This window comes from Gymnodraco acuticeps, unplaced genomic scaffold, assembly GCF_902827175.1.
Source record: "Gymnodraco acuticeps unplaced genomic scaffold, fGymAcu1.1, whole genome shotgun sequence".
Classification (NCBI taxonomy): Eukaryota; Metazoa; Chordata; class Actinopteri; order Perciformes; family Bathydraconidae; genus Gymnodraco; species Gymnodraco acuticeps.
The window spans coordinates 3,863,121-3,881,827 of record NW_022991375.1 but is presented as its reverse complement, the minus strand read 5'-3'; the positions used below and the strand labels follow the sequence as shown (position 1 = coordinate 3,881,827).

Genomic DNA, 18,707 nt, shown 5'->3' with positions numbered 1-18,707 from the left:
CAAAGGTCACCTATTATGCAAAATCCACTTTTTCATGTCTTTTATACATAAACATGTAACGATGTTTTGGCTTGTGTAACAAATAGATTTTTATGAAGCAGGCACGTAAACGGTGACGTCATGACGCAGCAACGGCAGCTCTGGGCGGTGTGAACAGAGCGGGAGCAGAAATGGGAAACCGGAGCTGAACCAGAAAAGCGCTGGTGTGAAAGCCGCAAGAGTGGCGTGGGGAGTGGCTCCTTATTTTCATCTAAAGTAACAGACAGAGAATCAGCTCTTTTAAAACAGGGCTGAAACAGAGGGAATTATGGGATGCTACAATGTACGATCTGTTTGGTATTTGGAGCCAAACACTTCAGATAAATGTTTTGTATATATCCGAGACCTATAATATATTGATGAAAAACAGTATTAGGGGACCTTTAAGTAAACTTACTTAGATATTTTCCACCACTGCTGACAACACTTAATCTAGATTTCTCTGATCAGCCTGATGCATGCTGAACACCAAACTCCAACACTTGTGATCTCACTTTGGCTCACCTCCAGACATTTTGACACATGATACATGTCAGGCCACAAATTCACTTTATTGATGCCTCTCTCTCTCCACCTTCTCCTGTCACATCAACTTTACTGAAACCACTTTGTCAACATTTTATGCATCTCCCATCCCCTGTGTTAATAAATCTTATAGGGATGCTCCGATCAATAATTGTGTCTCTGATCGGATCAGAGCCCTTTGATATTGGATTTGGAACCAAGGCTGAGTCGATAAATACATTGAATTATGTGAATAATGCTACAATAGATTGACCGTTGCTCTAAATCTGACACACTTTATTATTCCCAAGCAATTTAATCCATAAACTGACAGCTATTTGAAACCATAAAGTTGATAAACTAGAATAAATGTCGATATGATATGATTTGCATTGGAAGTTTGAGGAAATTCTTCCTCATAAAAGTTAATGAAACTCTGTCAAATCTCCAACTCACTGATTCTACTTTTTTACTCAAATCAAGTCTTTTATCTAAAAAAGCAACCATAAATGTGAAGCTTCTTAAACCTCTAACGAGCAGACTATATAGACTCCCAATATAAGCATTTGTTTCAGACAACATACAGACAAGACTAGTCTAAATAATGAAACATCAAGCTGTAACCACTATGGTTTTGAGAACATTCTAATCTATACCTCATAAACAGCAACAGAAAATATTCAAAAGTTGGATGGAGCGGTAAACCAAGCATTCTAGCAATAAGGCCCTTTTCCTCACACATACCATGAAGCAAGTACCAGCATGAAAGCAGCCTGTCAACCAAAATCTCTCTCTGATGCTTCTGAAGCATAAAACAATAATCCTGATGAACATCCACACCTGTTGCTAAGGCTCTTGTGTGGTTAGAGTGTGAGCAGCATAAAGTTTCACAATGTAATGCGGCTGTGTGTACTCATGTTCTAGTATATGCACAAGTCTGTGTCGTGCCTGTGTGGGTGTGTCTGTTAACCTATGTGCAGGGTGGATTTCAAAAGAACCCCTTCTAGCTCTTCATCTGATGCCTCTACAAAGGGCCCGCCTCACCGCAGGGGCCTATGTTTGTGTGAGAGTGTGTGTGTGTGTGTGTGTGTGTGTGTGTGTGTGTGTGTGTCAGCCTACAAAAAGAGCACCCTCCTTTATCTGAGAGCTGATACAAAAGGCCACCGACATGGTGCTGAGGACGAGTTATTGTTGCTCCCAGCGTGATGCCTTCAAACGCCTACACACGCACTTGCCACAGGATGGTCGTATTACACCCTTGAGGTGACACACACACACATACATACATACACACACAGTTCAAGAGAAACGTAACACCAAACTGAACATCAGTGTTTTACGACTCTTGATGAAAGTTTAGAACTTGTCTGAAGTTGTACCCCCTCAGCCCTGTCAAAAAAACTCAAGTATCGCCTAAACAAAAGCACTGTTCATTTTACAAATGTATTCTTTTCCATTTCTTTTAGCTATTTTGCCACGTACCGTTTCATTTTGCTTTGTATTTCATCTGCATTACTTGCAGCTCAACATTTCAAACTCTTTCCGAAACTTCTATAAAAACTGTTTCTCATTGATGTAACATACGGTTATATAACTTCTTTATCAACATCAATCTTATCAAATGAGTTAAGCTACTCAGAAATATTGCCACTTACCCCCTGGCAACTGCAGAAATAAGCCCTGAATTGCATCCCTGTTAGTGTCCCGCTATAAAACATGATTGTAAAAGCAGACTCAACCTAAGAATCTTAAAAATGTCATTGTGTTATGCCCAATCCCTCCCAAATGCACACACACACATACCCAACACCAAGCCAACAGGAAAGCTGCTGGCTCTAAGACAAAGGGCTGGCAAAACAGCTACAAATAAAAGGAAGAAGACAAAAGGAAAAAGGGAAGGCTGATGTCAGGGTTTAGAAATATCGCTTCTAGATTTAACCTAAAGGAGGAAGTGCCATGTTCTAAGAGAATTAACATGCATGTGTGTATACCTACAATTTAAAAAGACCAAGACAGTGTCTCAAACAGCATCAAATGAGGACATGTTTTTTTATCTTAATTCAGTAGGGTGTTTACTAAAGTTCGGAGATAGGACTGACAAGCATCAAAGCAGTATCTGTGGGCCTCTTAGCAGGCCTCTTTGTGTCATAAAGCCGCCCTGGTTCTCTCTTTAATGCTGCAAACCAGGATATCCTGTCAAATGTCGGTACCAGCAGCTCGTTACAGCAGCCAACCGCCCCCCTGCAGAGAGGTGAGCCCGCTGAGATGACAACCAGCGTCTCTGCTGCACGTATACAGCTGAATCGACTGTAAGTGTGTCTAGACACTTAAATCTGCACACACGAGAGAAAGAGTGAAGCATGGAGCGACAGTGTAGTGCTGAACAAGCGTAGCCTAAATAGTGTGTTGTGAGTAGAGCAAGCCAGCAATTTGAGGTAAACAAGTGAGTCAGAAACACTTAGAGGTACTTGGATGGCATTTTGAAAAGTACCCAGATAATCAAAGGCGATTCACAGAGGCGAAAAAGACACTTGCCAGAGGGAAAGGAAATACAAGGCACAATTAGGCTCGCAGGCACACAACTAATCCATAATGTGTATTGTGGAAGATCTGCCATGTAATTACTTCTCAATCCAGCAGATTTAAATATGCTCTTTCTTTATCCTTTCCTAAATCACAAACTACCACATTTCCATTCCCCCAAAAAACCATGAGGCCACAAAAACTGAACTGTCTTAAAACGTATCCTTTCTTTGAGATTTCCATTCTTCTCTGGTCAGATGTGGAAAAACTCCATCGATTCCCATCTCAGAACAGACAGCATTAATTGTATAAAGTACCCAAACATTTACTGCTCCAGACTGCAAACATCTAACCACAATGTTCGTGTCCACTGGTGACACACTGGAGAGGAGAGGAGGCTGCAGAGTGAGCCGAGCCGCACCCTGAGGCCTACTACCTCCTGTGTAACGTGAAGGAAGAGTAAAACACACCATGAAGACGCGAGGACTCACCCGGAAAACTTGACAACCAACAGGAGTGCTTCTCCGAGTCAACCTGCTTCCTGCCGCTTAAGTTGTAGAGAAAGGGCAGCTCTTTTATAAGCAACTTAAGTCTGAGTATCTGCCTGCAAGTGCAGTGCCTTAAGCATCATAAGCCATTGACAAAGACTTCATAACGGTTAGTGCAGTGCTTAGCCCCGGGCCACAGAGAGTGCTGAGCGAGACAGACAGAAGGAGGAAGTAGGCGTTTGTCGAGAAAGGAGGAAGCGGGTCTGTCTGCCGAAAAAGCGGTAACATTCAAAGATAAGTGTCTAACTCACATGTAAAGAAATAACCAATGAATCCATTCCTAGAAATAAAAAAAATAAAAATGAATTGAGCTGAATGGAATAATTAAGGGAAATCATATCTCGTAAATATCTCATTAGTGTTCCCCTCCTCCAGTGCATTGCTGGGAGAATAAATTACTGCACATTTAAAGCAGCTTTGGAAATAGCTAATCTGGCTCTGTCCAAAGGAGACTAAATCCATAAATCAGAAGCTGTGAAGCTCACTAAACAATGTATATGTTGTTTGTTTAATCCAAAGAAAGGTTGATACATTGTGGTTTTACGGGGGTTATGTGGCGGACTATTTCTTGACCAGTACAGTAAATTCTTGATCCAACATGTTGTATAAACACTTGAGGTTTTGTATTAATTAAACATATACCATTGGGTTTTAATTAGCTTTGTTAGAGGTACTTTTTAAACTTGCAAGCAATTTCCCCCTACCTCCAAGCATAATAATGAGCTAAACTAAGGTTGCAGCTTCACATCTGATGACAGATATGAGAGTTAATACATGTTTTTCCTTAAATGTTGAGCCTTAAAGATTAACCCTGTAAACTAATTCCACTCACATCCTTTTCAGTGTACCACCCTGCCACACAGACAGCTCGCCTACAAGAGACACAATGCTCAGGGAAGAGGGTCAAGGAGTAGTGTCCATCTTAAGCTACAGTAGTACAAACAAAAAGACAGAGAAAGCCCCAAAAACCAATCTTAAACTAATTAAAATAAAGAAAATCCTCATCAACCTCGGGTTAAGTGTTATTGCTTTTTACAGCCAAGTAAGATTTAATGGTGCATTTTCACTGTTGTACAAAGAAGTCCAGAGAGCAGGTGATTACCAATAATGCTTTGACATCCCCCCAATCACAAATGATGCAACAGATTCAGAACAGCCCTATACCGGCGCCAGCAGAGTGAGTCAAATAAAAACACTGTCAAAAATGACCAATGAGCTACGAGGTTAAATGAGCTAAATTAAATATTTTATTTCAGTCTCCGAGCTCAACAGGCCATCTGTGCAAGTGTCACAAAAACAGATGTTTACTCCACCCATGCTGAGGTCAATTTTGGTTCGTATGAGCCTCATAAACACGAGAATACAGGACTTTCAGTTCTGACACGAACTCCCCGAGAGCCTCAGGAAGACAAAGATCCAAGTTGGAAACATTTCAACACAGCAACACCAGCAAAAACACAAACTAATAGAAACATGTAATTTCCTTTTTTAGTTTTTGTCTCAGGCAATAGGTGAACAGAGACGAGGCCCTGCGTGCGTTAAGCTGTCATGTGTTTAGGTTTGGCCTCAGTGACATGGAGACCTGAGGAAGTGAAAAGGTTTAGAGGACCTTTGACACTAATGTATCCTTGAAAGACAGCCAAGACTGTTTTTTCTCGCGATCTACACACACTTTCTGTCAGGGAAGCTTAAACAGAGTGAAGTCTGCTGAGTCAGAGATCTCACAGGGGACTTTTTCAAACTCCTTGTCAAAGCTTTAATAATCTATCCAAACTATCTCAGCTCCCTCGTGAATACCATTCCTCTGAGCTCTCCGTCAGCCCCACTGACCCATCCAGGATGCTGCTCTCCGTTTCACTCGACAATCTTTCAAAATCACCCTTGTCATCCATGTTTCACACAACTGCTGCTCTTGTCAAAATCCTCTCACTTCATCAAAGCCTGAGACTATACCCTACCATATCTTTGATATTCAAAAAGCTGTAATGTAAAATTGCATTGCCAAACAGGCTGAGCCCTGACTTGATCGCAAGGAGATACAGAGAGAAGTGCATGACAAAATGTTGAAGGCTACCAGTATTTTGAGAAGTTTCTGGAAGAATAATCTCTAGATTTCTAGGTTACAAATAGCGAAACATTTCAAGTTATTCTATGTCAGTCCTAAACCAAGTTCAGTTCAATGTTATATATAAAACAGAGAAAGGCAGGTAATCTCCATTTTCTCCATTTTTTTTTGGCACGAAAAATTCCAGTGATCATTTATTGGTTGATCCTCTTATTCATTTGTGAAGTAAATCCAATACAAAGTTAAACGTAGTTTTGTTGTAAAACCCTAGTGTGGAAAAATGGATTGTGTTTATAACTTTTAACAAATTTGACTGATAATTGAAAAAACAGCCTGATTATTAATCAAAATAGCTGATTGTTTTTATGGTTTGTATAATGCAAACAGACAGTTATCGGTCAGCTGTGGCTGTTGTTGGTGATTCAGAAATCTAAGCTCTGTGTAAGACGGACCTCCAAATGGCTCTTGATGAGTGAAAACCCAAAATGTAAATGGGGATGTTGGATAACAATATCAGACAGGTGTTGACGTCATTCGCTCGGTAAGTGTTTCATAACCCGTTCTTATTCACAGATTTATTTTTCCCATTTTTTAAACATGAAGTGAATCTGCACATTCCTACATTCTGCTTGCAGAGGAGGTTGTCAGCCAAAGATAATTCCACATCACCTCAGGGAATCATCAATTATTCAAAACTACATCCACATTTATTCCACTTGAAGAGGAGTAACATGCTTTATTTGTAATTGTCAAAAACCAGTGGTTAGCATCCAGGCATTTTAAGAAAGCTGGACCACTTTTTAGTTTCCAAACTGCACATCACCCTGCCAAACAACACCTCACAAGTAGGTGTATGATCACACAACGTTCCCAAAACAACATAAGCTCTCAAAACCGAACGGCAAGCAACTCATTTGGCATTGTTAAAAAAACAACTGCCTCTGGCAGGACGCTTAGTTAACATATAAACACAAGTTAATAGCCTTTAAAAATACAGTGTCGCAGTATTTCCACAACGAAGATGATCCCGGAGACAAACAGACTTCCTGATTGGAAAAGCATGAAGAGGAAGCCTGAACTGCATTACAAGGGGACTTCATGTACATGATGTATAATTATCTTGATGGGCCATATATAATACCAGCAAAGGATTCCTGCATCAAATTGCAGTTTGGAGTCAAGAAGAATATCATCGACACAAATCCTTGTATGCTGGTACAGTCTGCAAACCATCAAAATAGTAATGCATTACAGAAATGTCAATTTAAAACACTGTAAGGAGAACATGACTAGGGTTTTTTGGGAACGGTGGCATAACGTCCCTCCCTTATATGGGACAAAGACATTTGAAACACAGGAGTCAAGAGCACACTTACCCAGTGAAATATAGTCCAAATCACACCTTTCATTCGGAGCAAACGCCCCAGCAACAGGAGTGAAGACGGCAGAGGCAAAGCTAATGGACACACGACCTGCTAGCAACAGCAGCTACTTAATTGGACCAAACACTCCTGGGTCTAACTTACTGGATAAACTGTCAAGTAGAGCTGCACTGTTAGTTGGGTCTCACTGCGGTTGTGCAAATATCCTCTTATTATCCTCTGCGATACTTTATAATAGTAATAATTGGAACATGGTCATACAAGCTAATGGGCTGCTGACTCCCTGCTTGTCTCACAGGAGTTGTACACCACTGAATGAACTATGATAACAAATAAACCCACATTGGGTAAACAGAACAACAAACTGCAACTGTAAGGGTATTGGGATCTTTTTCACAAATATAACTTGTATTGAGGTGTTGAGAGTTATATGAGATGTTTAAAATGACTCATATCTGTACTGTCAACACTTGGCTAAAGTTAGATGGTTAGCTAAGCACAAATAGAAGAAAACAGCTCAGCCTGAACAGTCCAAAGGATAGCAGTTATTGCCTTTCATGAACCTCCTTTCTGTACCTCCAATGCTTATTTCTCACTACTTGTTGTTTTAACCTCATTAAAGTTTGGACTTAACAAACTTCAATTACTAAAAAATCTGGTAGGCAGATGTGTTAACTGTGGACAAAGCCTAAAGATATTAAAATGACCTATATCTTGAGATTTGGCCTCACCGCCCAGCCCTTAGTAGAAAATAGGTTTACATAAACAAATAGTGGGTACAAATAAACATCATTATATGAAGTCATGATTGATCAACACTGATCACTACCAAACATTGTATGTGTATAACAGCCAAATGCCATTATCTCATAATCAACATCATAACCAATTAATGAATGTACACTGAACAAAAATATAAATGCAACACTTTTGTTTTTGCTCCCATTTTTCATGAGATGAACTCAAAGATCTAAAACATTTTCTATAAACACAAAATAACCATTTCTCTCAAATATTGTTCACAAATCTGAAAAATCTGTGATAGTGAGCACTTCTCCTTTGCCGAGATAATCCATCCCACCTTGCCTTAGGCTGGCCACAATAAAAGGCCACTCTAAAATGTTCAGTTTTATCACACAGCACAATGCCACAGATGTCGCAAGTTTTGAGCGAGCGTGCAATTGGCATGCTGACAGCAGGAATGTCCACCAGAGCTGTTGCCCGTGAATTGAATGTTCATTTCTCTACCATAAGCCGTCTCCAAAGGCATTTCAGAGAATTTGGCAGTACATCCAACCGGCCTCACAACCGCAGACCACGTGTAACCACACCAGCCCAGGACCTCCACATCCAGCATGTTCACCTCCAAGATCGTCTGAGACCAGCCACTCGGACAGCTGCTGCAACAATCGGTTTGCATAACCAAAGAATATCTGCACAAACTGTCAGAAACCGTCTCAGGGAAGCTCATCTGCATGCTCGTCGTCCTCATCGGGGTCTCGACCTGACTCCGGTTCGTCGTCGTAACCAACTTGAGTGGGCAAATGCTCACATTCGATGGCGTCTGGCACGTTGGAGAGGTGTTCTCTTCACGGATGAATCCCGGTTTTCACTGTTCAGGGCAGATGGCAGACAGCGTGTGTGGCGTCGTGTGGGTGAGCGGTTTTCTGATGTCAATGTTGTGAATCGAGTGGCCCATGGTGGTGGTGGGGTTATGGTATGGGCAGGCGTATGTTATGGACGACGAACACAGGTGCATTTTATTGATGGCATTGTGAATGCACAGAGATACCGTGACGAGATCCTGAGGCCCATTGTTGTGCCATTCATCCACGACCATCACCTCATGTTGCAGCATGATAATGCACGGCCCCATGTTGCAAGGATCTGTACACAATTCCTGGAGGCTGAAAACATCCCAGTTCTTGCATGGCCAGCATACTCACCGGACATGTCACCCATTGAGCATGTTTGGGATGCTCTGGATCGGCGTATACGACAGCGTGTTCCAGTTCCTGCCAATATCCAGCAACTTCGCAAAGCCATTGAAGAGGAGTGGACCAACATTCCACAGGCCACAATCAACAACCTGATCAACTCAATGCGAAGGAGATGTGTTGCACTGCGTGACGCAAATGGTGGTCACACCAGATACTGACTGGTTATCGGACCCCCCCAGACCCCCCCAATAAAGCAAAACTGCACATTTCAGAGCGGCCTTTTATTGTGGCCAGCCTAAGGCCCACCTGTGCAATAATCATGCTGTCTAATCAGCATCTTGATATGCCACACCTGTGAGGTGGGATGGATTATCTCGGCAAAGGAGAAGTGCTCACTATCACAGATCTTTTCAGATTTGTGAACAATATTTGAGAGAAATGGTTATTTTGTGTATATAGAAAATGTTTTAGATCTTTGAGTTCATCTCAGTGTTGCATTTATATTTTTGTTCAGTGTATTATAATTGATCGGATGTTTACAGCATCCAACCTCTGAGTTACAAAATGCCAGGAAGTGAGCAGAGGCACATTGTTCACAAATGAGGTTTACCACTGTTCCCTGATCAATCAACTCATGATATTTTTGGAGATTTAAGTGCTTATGAAACATGACCTGTACCATTAAAATACCCCGGTGTGTATATTTGAATGCTCCGCGCTCGCAGCTTGTGTATTCAAGAGAGTTACGTAAGGGGACTAATAATGTTGTTTTTTCCTCCACTGCCTCGCTAACTGAAACACAATAGGCTATGTGCTCTGTTCAAACACAATCTCCTTTTCTCTTTAGATATAAAAATAACATGCCATCCTCCCCCATTACATAACTCAATATCAGTCAGCATCAAGGTCGGCGGTGAGAGCTTAAAAACAGAAAAGAGGAGCACAATTAGGTGTTTACCCTGGAAGCTTTTTCACTGCCTGTTAGGAGAAGTGTGTGTGCATGTGTGAATGTGAGAAAGCCCACAGGCCTAGTGAGTCACTGACAGCATGACCTTCTTCTCTAAGGCTTCTCATCCCTGCTCGAAGAAGCCTGTCCAGGTCAAACACTCGATCTCCACTGAGTATTTTTTTTTCAAACCAACAGATATAAGAGGATTGAGCTTTGGAAATACTGCCTGATTTAATATAGGCTTTAAAAAAGTTAATAACAACCAGGAAAGTTTTCTGCAGCAGCACAAACTTTGCAGGGATTGTTGGATACAATAGTATAAATAATCAAATAGACATTAGCATTTATTCTAGTTGCAGGATTTGCAAGGATTTGCTACATCGTAAATAAGACTAGAGTTACCATGAAAGACACCCCCCAAAAAAGGATCTGCACATCAACCACTCGCCCATTCTGTCCTTCACCAGGAGGCTTTTATGGACCTCAGATGAAATTCTGAGGCTGATAACAGCGGTTTCCTAAACCTTAAATTGCCAGAGATGTGGGGTAAGGAGATAAAATGTCAGCTATGCTTTGTACGTCCCCAGAAGCCCCCACAGTGGCTGGTCTGGCTGCAGGCCGAGGGGTCTCTGGTGTAATCAACTCGCATAGTTGGACCATTAGGGCCGAGCTGGAGAAAGAAAAGCCTGGATGCCTAAAGGAACAGACTAGATTGGAATGTGACTGTCATAATACTGAAAACAGCAGCAGTAATCATTATGGAGGGGATTTAACCACATGATTATTGCGGTATAAATAGCATTGTCTTGTACATATTTGACTTGTTAGGGATGAACTGATTTATTTGTTGAACATCTAGCTTAATTCCCAAAATGTAAAACAAATAACTTCAAATCCAGCCTTTGGCCCTTAATATCACATTTAGCATGTAGATAATTATAATAAGTGCAACCAAAAATGAACCATGATATAATCTATATAATCGAATATGAACGATTGTTAAAAAGTGGAACAAACTTCAGGGATTCAAAATAAACAAAGCTAAAGAGAGTGCCTTATTTCAAAAGAAAGCAGTTTGTAAAAAACAACATCAAAGTGCAACTCTTCAAAAGCAGCAGAGAGTGGTGGGAGAGGATGGGGGGGCTTCTCCCTGACTGATCACTGGAGACAACAATGATAGGAGCCTCTGAGGCCACGCTTCAAGGAACAGGCCATCCTGAAAAAGTTCACTGGACCCCTGTGTGTGTGTGTGTGTGTGTGTGTGTGTGTGTGTGTGTGTGTGTGTGTGTGTGTGTGTGTGTGTGTGTGTGTGTGTGTGTGTGTGTGTGTGTGTGTGTGTGTGTGTGTGTGTGTGTGTGTGTGTGTGTGTGTGTGTGTGTGTGTGTGTGTATGTGTGTGTGTGTATAGAGGGGATGGGTAGGGACCACACAAAAACCCTGCCAGGTCACATGACCGAGGCAGGGATGAATGGTGCTTTTTGGTTGGTCGGAGAGGGAAGTCATGGAAACAGGTCTATAGTCCCATTGTGGTGCCTGTGTGTGTGTGTGTGTGTGTGTGCGCGCGTGTCTGTGGGGGGAAAGGCAGGAGGCATTGTAGCTTCAGGAGGGACTAGCATTGCATTCTTCATTCACAAGCAGAAAAATGCCTCCATCATAAAGTGACCTTGACTACTCCAGCAGAACAGCGAGCGAAACCGAGCATCTCTCTTCTCACACCCCCTCTTATTCAAGAGAGAAGGCAAACAACCACATAAACATAGACTGCCTAATGTCTACACAAACACTGACACAGTTCATGTTATGAAGCTGGGCCTTCATTGAAAAAACAGACATTACATTATGACCGGCTCCAGTTTGTGTAACTCCATTGTGTAACTAATCAAACTGTATGACCCTGGGGGAAATCAATAACTCTTCTCCAACATAGCGCCATGATGTTTTATCACATGCCTGCTGGTCTGGACCATACAAATGCTGTTATGGAATACAATAAATAACTCTTACAAATACAGCAGTTGGAAAATCAAGTTGCTTTGTGCTCATGAAATGTTTAAAAGAAAATAGGTAGAAACTCCACACACATTCAGTAAGGTGTAAAATGCAGTCCAGCAGGGTCATGCACAACTTGGGTTTTGATTTTACCAAGAGTTTGGAAATGAACCAAAACGGATCACATAATTCCTTAGAGTGCTAAAATGACACCCCAGACAGCAGGAGGAAAAAAGTACCAGCGGTTATTATGGAAGAGATGCTCACACAACTACAAGTGTACACACCCGGCATAACAAAACAGATGTAAAACTCCCCTCTGTGGGGCTTCTCATTCATAAAACACAGAGCTTGTTCCATCTCTTAACGGGATTAACGCTGTTCATGAGGAAGATAATGATGGCAAGTCTTCTATGATCTAATTGTAAACCAAACAGGCAGGTGCTTTGAGGAGTTGAACACACCCACGGACCCACAAAAAGAGCAGTGCACTCTGCCGACCAAACATGAGTTGTGTGGACGTACAAGAATAGAGCAGTGAGGATTATGCAAGAACAATACTGTAGCTAAAGGCTTAGTTTCACTCATTTTAGAGAAAAGGGATGGCAGAGTGAGGTAATTACTTTAAGTGTGGTGCACATCTTGTTCAACACGTCTCTTTTTAAAACGAGTGAACACAGGAGGGGGGTTGTAACCAGGGTGAAAATGTTTAATCTATACCACAAGAAAAACAAGCTTGTTCAGTGTAAGAGTGCTTTCATGTTGTTAATAATAATACATTTTATTTCTATAGCGCTTTTCTTGAACCCAAAGACGCTTTACATTTGGGAGGGAGGGTAGACAAACAAAACAAAAACAAAAACAAAGCCAAAAAGAAACAAAACAGAAAAGCAGTCAGGAGGAAGTTGATTGAGAGAGGGGGGGGGCTTATGGATACAGAGTTGAAGAGGTGGGTTTTGAGGCGGGACTGTTGTCACTGTTGTCAATGTTGTTGTCACTGTTACATATCCTCACCACACAAGAGAGGAAAATGTTACATAAAGACAAGAATGATGGTATTCAAACATGAAGTTTATCTAGCCGGCAGAGAAGATTGTTGAGAAAACTGCAGCATAACTTCCCTATATACATATTAAAAAAACGCTAGGGTGGTGTGGATATATCGACAACAAAACTTAATTTTATCCAGTGCAATCATTCTTTTTAAGAACATGGACTTTTCCCCCCTCATTAAAAACCCGGAGACTATGAATATGTAAATATTGTTCATTTCAAAAGTCAAAATAATTTTTTTTAAAAATGGCTCCTACTTCACAGTTTGGGGGGGGGGGGGTGTTTTCCCACATCACATTTCTGCATATGTGTATACAGAGACTGTTTTTAGTTTTGAAGAAACATATGGTCAAGGACTGTTGGGTTTTGAAAAAGATCAGGCCTAACATTTTAAATTGGCAAATCTCCAGCTTTGTAAAAACACACAGATGATTCGAGGTATCTTCCAGCCACAGGCATTTTCATGTTGCATGGTTATACAGAAAGCATTACAGTTATACCAACAGTCTTAGTGGGGGTTAAAGCTAAAAGGCTACTGGTTCGCTGATGACTAGAGAGCTTTTTCAGACATGCTTTGTTACATTACAGGAGATTAACTCCCTCTGCTCACATTGCTGGCATGCCTGGCATGTGCCCCATTGAGTTAAATGGGATGTGAAGGATTGGGCATCCCAGGTCGGGGAATTTTCATTGCAAATGATTGCCGAGCCACCAAGGCCATGTTTTCATTTGGTTCAATGTTTGGACAAACATACACAACCAAGATTGCTTTCAGACATTTGGTATCAGGCAGAAGCCATGCAGTCGTACACACAGGATGTTGGTGTATATTTTGCAGTGCAGGTTTTTCCCATGAAACTCCAGTGCACAGAGAGCTTCTGATATGTTGGGTGCCTCGCGAGGGTCAACACAGAATGAAAAGGTCTCCACACACAGTGAACAAACAGTGCTTCAGCATGCCATCAGCAGAAATAAAAAATTAATCTTTTCGAATGTAGTTGTGATAGAATCCAATTATCAGTGTTTGTGGTGATTTGATTATATCATGCTGTGTTACCCTGCGCTGCTAAAAATGTGACAAAACATTTCTGGCATAGTTTTTATTGTCATCGTCGTCTTTGATTTGAAAGTACAAGACGACCCATTTTTTGGTACGAACACAATGTTTTTAGCCAGAAATCTGGTTGGTTAGATACAATTGGGTTATGTTCCTAAAAGAATAAACAGCATGTTTTATTTTTGTTCTGAAACATTTTAGTTTTCTTCATTCATTCTCTCAAACACAGGTTTTTGTTTTGGTAACTGGTAGCCTAAGCAAATGATGGGTGCTTGTTCCTATGCAATGTAGCACACTGAAAATACTTTAGAATATGTTCATGCATGATAGAAATGGCATAAAGGTATATATAAAAAAAGTTTAAAAACCATGCAGCCCTTCGGTTTTCAATTATATTAATAACACATTGCCTGAAGCAAGGTTTAAAACGAAAGGTTTATAATCTCAAAATTAGCTTTCTTTTTAACCATAGATAAAAAAAGAGGACATATTTTAGATGGGAAAAAATCTTTAGTTTAAAAAAATCTTATTTTGTGTTATGAGCTTGTGATATTTGATTAAAAAAAATGTTGGATGCAACCTATATAAAATAATCTGAAGATCTATGATTGCTCTGTGCCCGGCTGCTTCTTGGCCCCGCAGGTCTTTCCATGCTATCACTATGGTGGAGTCTCACAACACATTACGAGACATTTCTGTGCCATCAATAATACGGTCTGCTGTAAACCCCCGATACATTGTTGTACAAATCATATACATATTTTAATGGAAACATGGTCTCCATTTAGCTAAATTCAATAGCTCAGAGGATTACCATCTCAGCTCGAGCATGTAATAACTAAAAGGTCATATCATCATCATAACTCAACAAACCATAATCCACCACAGCCTCTTTAATGGCTTTTAAAGTGTGTCAAGGTCTGAATCACTGCTACCAGTCAAATCTGAACATGCCCTCCTCTAAAGTGCCGGTCTGCCAGTCATTCGGCCCAGCTTTGAATGCCGTGTCACTATCCCCTATTGGGTTGTGCTAGCCTAGATCGAGATGTGCGAAGAGCCCGAGAGCATTTGGGATTGATTTGTGGCTATTTTTACATGTCCTACTTGAACTAAATGGTTCAGATACTCAGAGGAAGAAGTCAGGAGCTGAAAAAGCGTATTTAACTAGAACAAAAAAATGGAAAGTTAAATGGTGGTAAGCGGGTGGGCGCTTTACTGTGTAACATGAAGGAATATGCGATAAGTGTACATCCTCCATCCATAGGTCTATTATTTGCAAGCTACTGGCATTCTGAGGAGTTCAAATGAACGTGCTGAGAAAGATAAATGCACACACACAGCAGACAGGTTTAATAAAAGAAAGGTGCAGGAAGCTGTCTCAAGTGACCTTGCATCTTGATAGACTAGATGCACTCCGTAGCAGCATTTCCTCCAGAAGCCACACAGGAGCAATGCACACATACATCTCTCCTCTCCACCAGAGTAAAAATTACTCCTCTTATTAAACCATAACTCAGGGGAGATCCCATGCCCTCAACAACACTCATTACCCAGGCATATAGCGAGCAGGCTGCTGTTCAATGTTGCTGGCGCTACAATTATGTTCGCACTGATGACTATCATCACAAGCGTAATAAGTGCTCTACAGGTGCAATGACATTATTAACAATGGTTATAGGCTATCTTGTGGAAATCTTCTGCTGCTATTGTCAGCGGTCAGTGAAACAAGTACACACACCTATGAAAAAGAAAAACGATTTCAAAGTGTTGCATTGAAGTGCTAACGCTACTCTAATGACAGAGTGCTAAGGGCAGGGTAAGGATGAGCTAAAGTGCTCTGAAGCTCCATTGGCTTTAGAATAGAAGTTTCATGTTCAGTAACTAGTATGCCCTGTAACACACACCCTAAGGACTGCATTTAACAAGGACTAGTAATCCACAAAACCAGTCTGAAAATGAAGAAAACATGAAAACGATTTATTGAGAACTGGCCGTCTACAATGCTAATATTGGCTAGTCTGTTAGAATTTAGCAATTATTTCATATAGACAATTAACTTATTGAATTACCAAAAAACATAATATGATAAATACAGTTTTTGAGATTAAAAAGGACCTACGTTTGCATTAAGGAAGGTTATCCGGGCACTAAGTAAACCCAAGAAAAACACTTTTAACTGACTGACAATGGCGGAGGATTTTGTGTCAAACTATTTCAGATGTATATCCACTGATTATAAATCACCACAAATGAATAATGCAATCAGTACACCTGTAGCCAAGTGAAGGAAGGAGAATGTTGTGCCAACATCAAACTGGGTGGAAACCTGTAGACCCACAATGAGGCTGGCGGCCACACAGCCATCCAACGCTAAAGATCAAAGTTGGCACTCCAAGCGTCATCATCAATGTCACGACTTTATTAACCAGTGGGAAGTTTTCCTCACCATGGCCTCCCTGCCGTGTCTGTGGTCTGGGTGCTGTGAAAATGTTCAGTCCCTACACAGATCAGCCATGGAGGCTACTCGCTGTGACTGGCACAAGAGAGTGGGGGGAACAAAGGAGTCAGTGTGGTGTCACACTCGCTCCTCGTTACACTCACCCTTTGCTCTGCCAGCTGTCTCTCTGTCCCCTCCCAGAGCCCACCCCCAGCTGTGGCTATGCATCAAGATACCCTTAATTCCACACATGCAAACACACCCACCTCCACACATGTCTTGGGTGGCTTCAAGACTTGGCTGCACCAAAACACTCCCTTCCTCCCCGCTGGGTGCTATTTGCCTATCCTCCATACTGACTGACTGCACTGTTGGAGGCACACTGTTATTCATCACCACCACCACCACCAATGGCTCATCAGTATCACACCACTGCACACAGCCACAACACATAAGCTCATGCTTGCCAGAAATAATATACTAGCACTGATATTTAAAATATTTTTTCCTTTCTTGCCTTTTATAGTCTCACAGATGCTTGTTACTGATCTTTTGCTCATTCCTGCCTACTGAGTCTCTTCCCAAACTCCCTTCATGCTGCCACACCCTCACCACAACGCCTCCCCTCTCCTGACAGATGCCCCATGCTCTATCTTTGGGCTCACCCATTCATTTGCTAACCCTTAAACACTGCCCTCAGCCTCCCACTCTCCACAGCCATCCTATTATTTATTTATCCCCCGCGTCTTTTTATTCTTTGTTAACCATATGCTACACCCATGCCCTCCCCTATGTTTACCCACTGAAAGGCTCCAGCCCTGCCTGGTCAGTCACGAGCCGGTGGCCATGCCAGTTGAGCCTCCACCCTCACAGTGTGGTGACTGGCCACTGCTAAAACACTTCCATCCCTCCTGCGTACCTAGTCCGGTTCCTTCAAAGCCATTCATTGAGGCTTCGCTAGTGGTTGTCTTATTATTGTTAACTTGGAGTAAAACTGTGGGAAGGGGCTTGCGTGTGGTACAAAGGCAGAAACAATAAATGAGGCTGAAGTCAGGCTATTTATGGACTGGGGAATAAAATTCAAAGATATTTTTGCCTTTTATGGGTTAATTGTATGTTACCCATATTTTTGTGAAACAGAGAGACTGAGAAAGGGGGGCAAGAAAAACACAAGCGGGGGGGCATTCCTCGGGTCAAGCTTTCATTGCTGTGGGTACGATGTCATTCGATGATGTAATCGTTGCATAGCTGCCCTGCATACATCCATTCACTGAGAATATTAAAACAGACATGAGACACAACAGGTTTCACATGTCAGCCTGCCCTGTTATCGATACTGAAAACAACAACTAACGACGCTACATCAGGTTGTGCCTCCACCTCTTGACCTTTCTCTTCATACTTTCTGTCAACAGGAAATGGATCAGTTCACAAGCATATAATGGCAGGAAGTGGCTCATCTTCCACCTTCGCTTCAAAAGAGGCATGTTCATGTTAACTAAAGTGTACTTCTGAAACCCTCGCTTCGTGTATTCCAACTTTCACCACATGTTTAAAAACTGTTATGTATCCGGTAGCTCTGCCGTTGTTGGGAAATGCCATTGGTATTTCCTGTGCCTTTCTTTAACAGCACTTTCTGGGCTATAAAACACTGCCAGACAAGTTGGACATGCACAAATACTCGCTTCCACAAGTGTTAAGCTTCCCCCTGCAGACAACAAAAGAATAGACACAGCAACAAGCCCTGAAGGCAACATTAAGACCATCTAGGCCACCATTACAATACCCCTCTTCTCTCAGAGAGCCGTGCTGAACCCAGCTGAACTGAGCTGTACCGTGTTATCCTTCAGTTTCTAGCTGGGCATAGGATAAAGGCTAGGCACACTGACAACGTGTAGTATCCACAGGAAATGGGAAACACTGATGTGTGGCCAGCACAGACCAGCCAGGGTGACACGGGGTAAGGCAGGTGGTTTACAGATGGGGAATCTGCTCAGGCCACAAATAAAAAACAAAAAAAACAATCCCGAGATCAAAACCAATGGCACAGCTGAGTCTAACAGACAACAAAACACTCCTAGAGGTTTGGTCTCAGATGGCGGGAAAACCTGGGTCTATAGACACAACAACATAGCTGGCAAGAATGACTAGAAGCAAAAACACAGATAAGCACAACACAGGACCAGGAATCCTCCTATGGGTGTCTTTTCATAACAAAAGTA

At 41.7% G+C, this 18,707-nt stretch overlaps 2 protein-coding genes across 5 annotated transcripts in view; one reads left to right on the top strand and one right to left on the bottom strand.

Moving 5' to 3' along the window:
- The window catches only part of si:ch211-193k19.2 (uncharacterized protein LOC100034574 homolog), a 1,126,861-nt gene that overhangs the window by 517,677 nt on the left and 590,477 nt on the right, over positions 1–18,707 (top strand). The gene's annotated exons all lie outside the window — the stretch shown is intronic.
- The window catches only part of elmo1 (engulfment and cell motility 1 (ced-12 homolog, C. elegans)), a 99,196-nt gene that overhangs the window by 73,213 nt on the left and 7,276 nt on the right, over positions 1–18,707 (bottom strand). The window contains exon 1 of one of the 4 annotated variants that reach the window (XM_034240953.1): positions 3,558–3,741. The exons of the other annotated variants lie outside the window; for them this stretch is intronic. The gene's annotated coding sequence lies outside the window, so the exon portion shown is untranslated. Of the gene's footprint in view, positions 1–3,557; positions 3,742–18,707 lie in introns of those variants that run through there. 4 annotated transcript variants of the gene reach the window in all.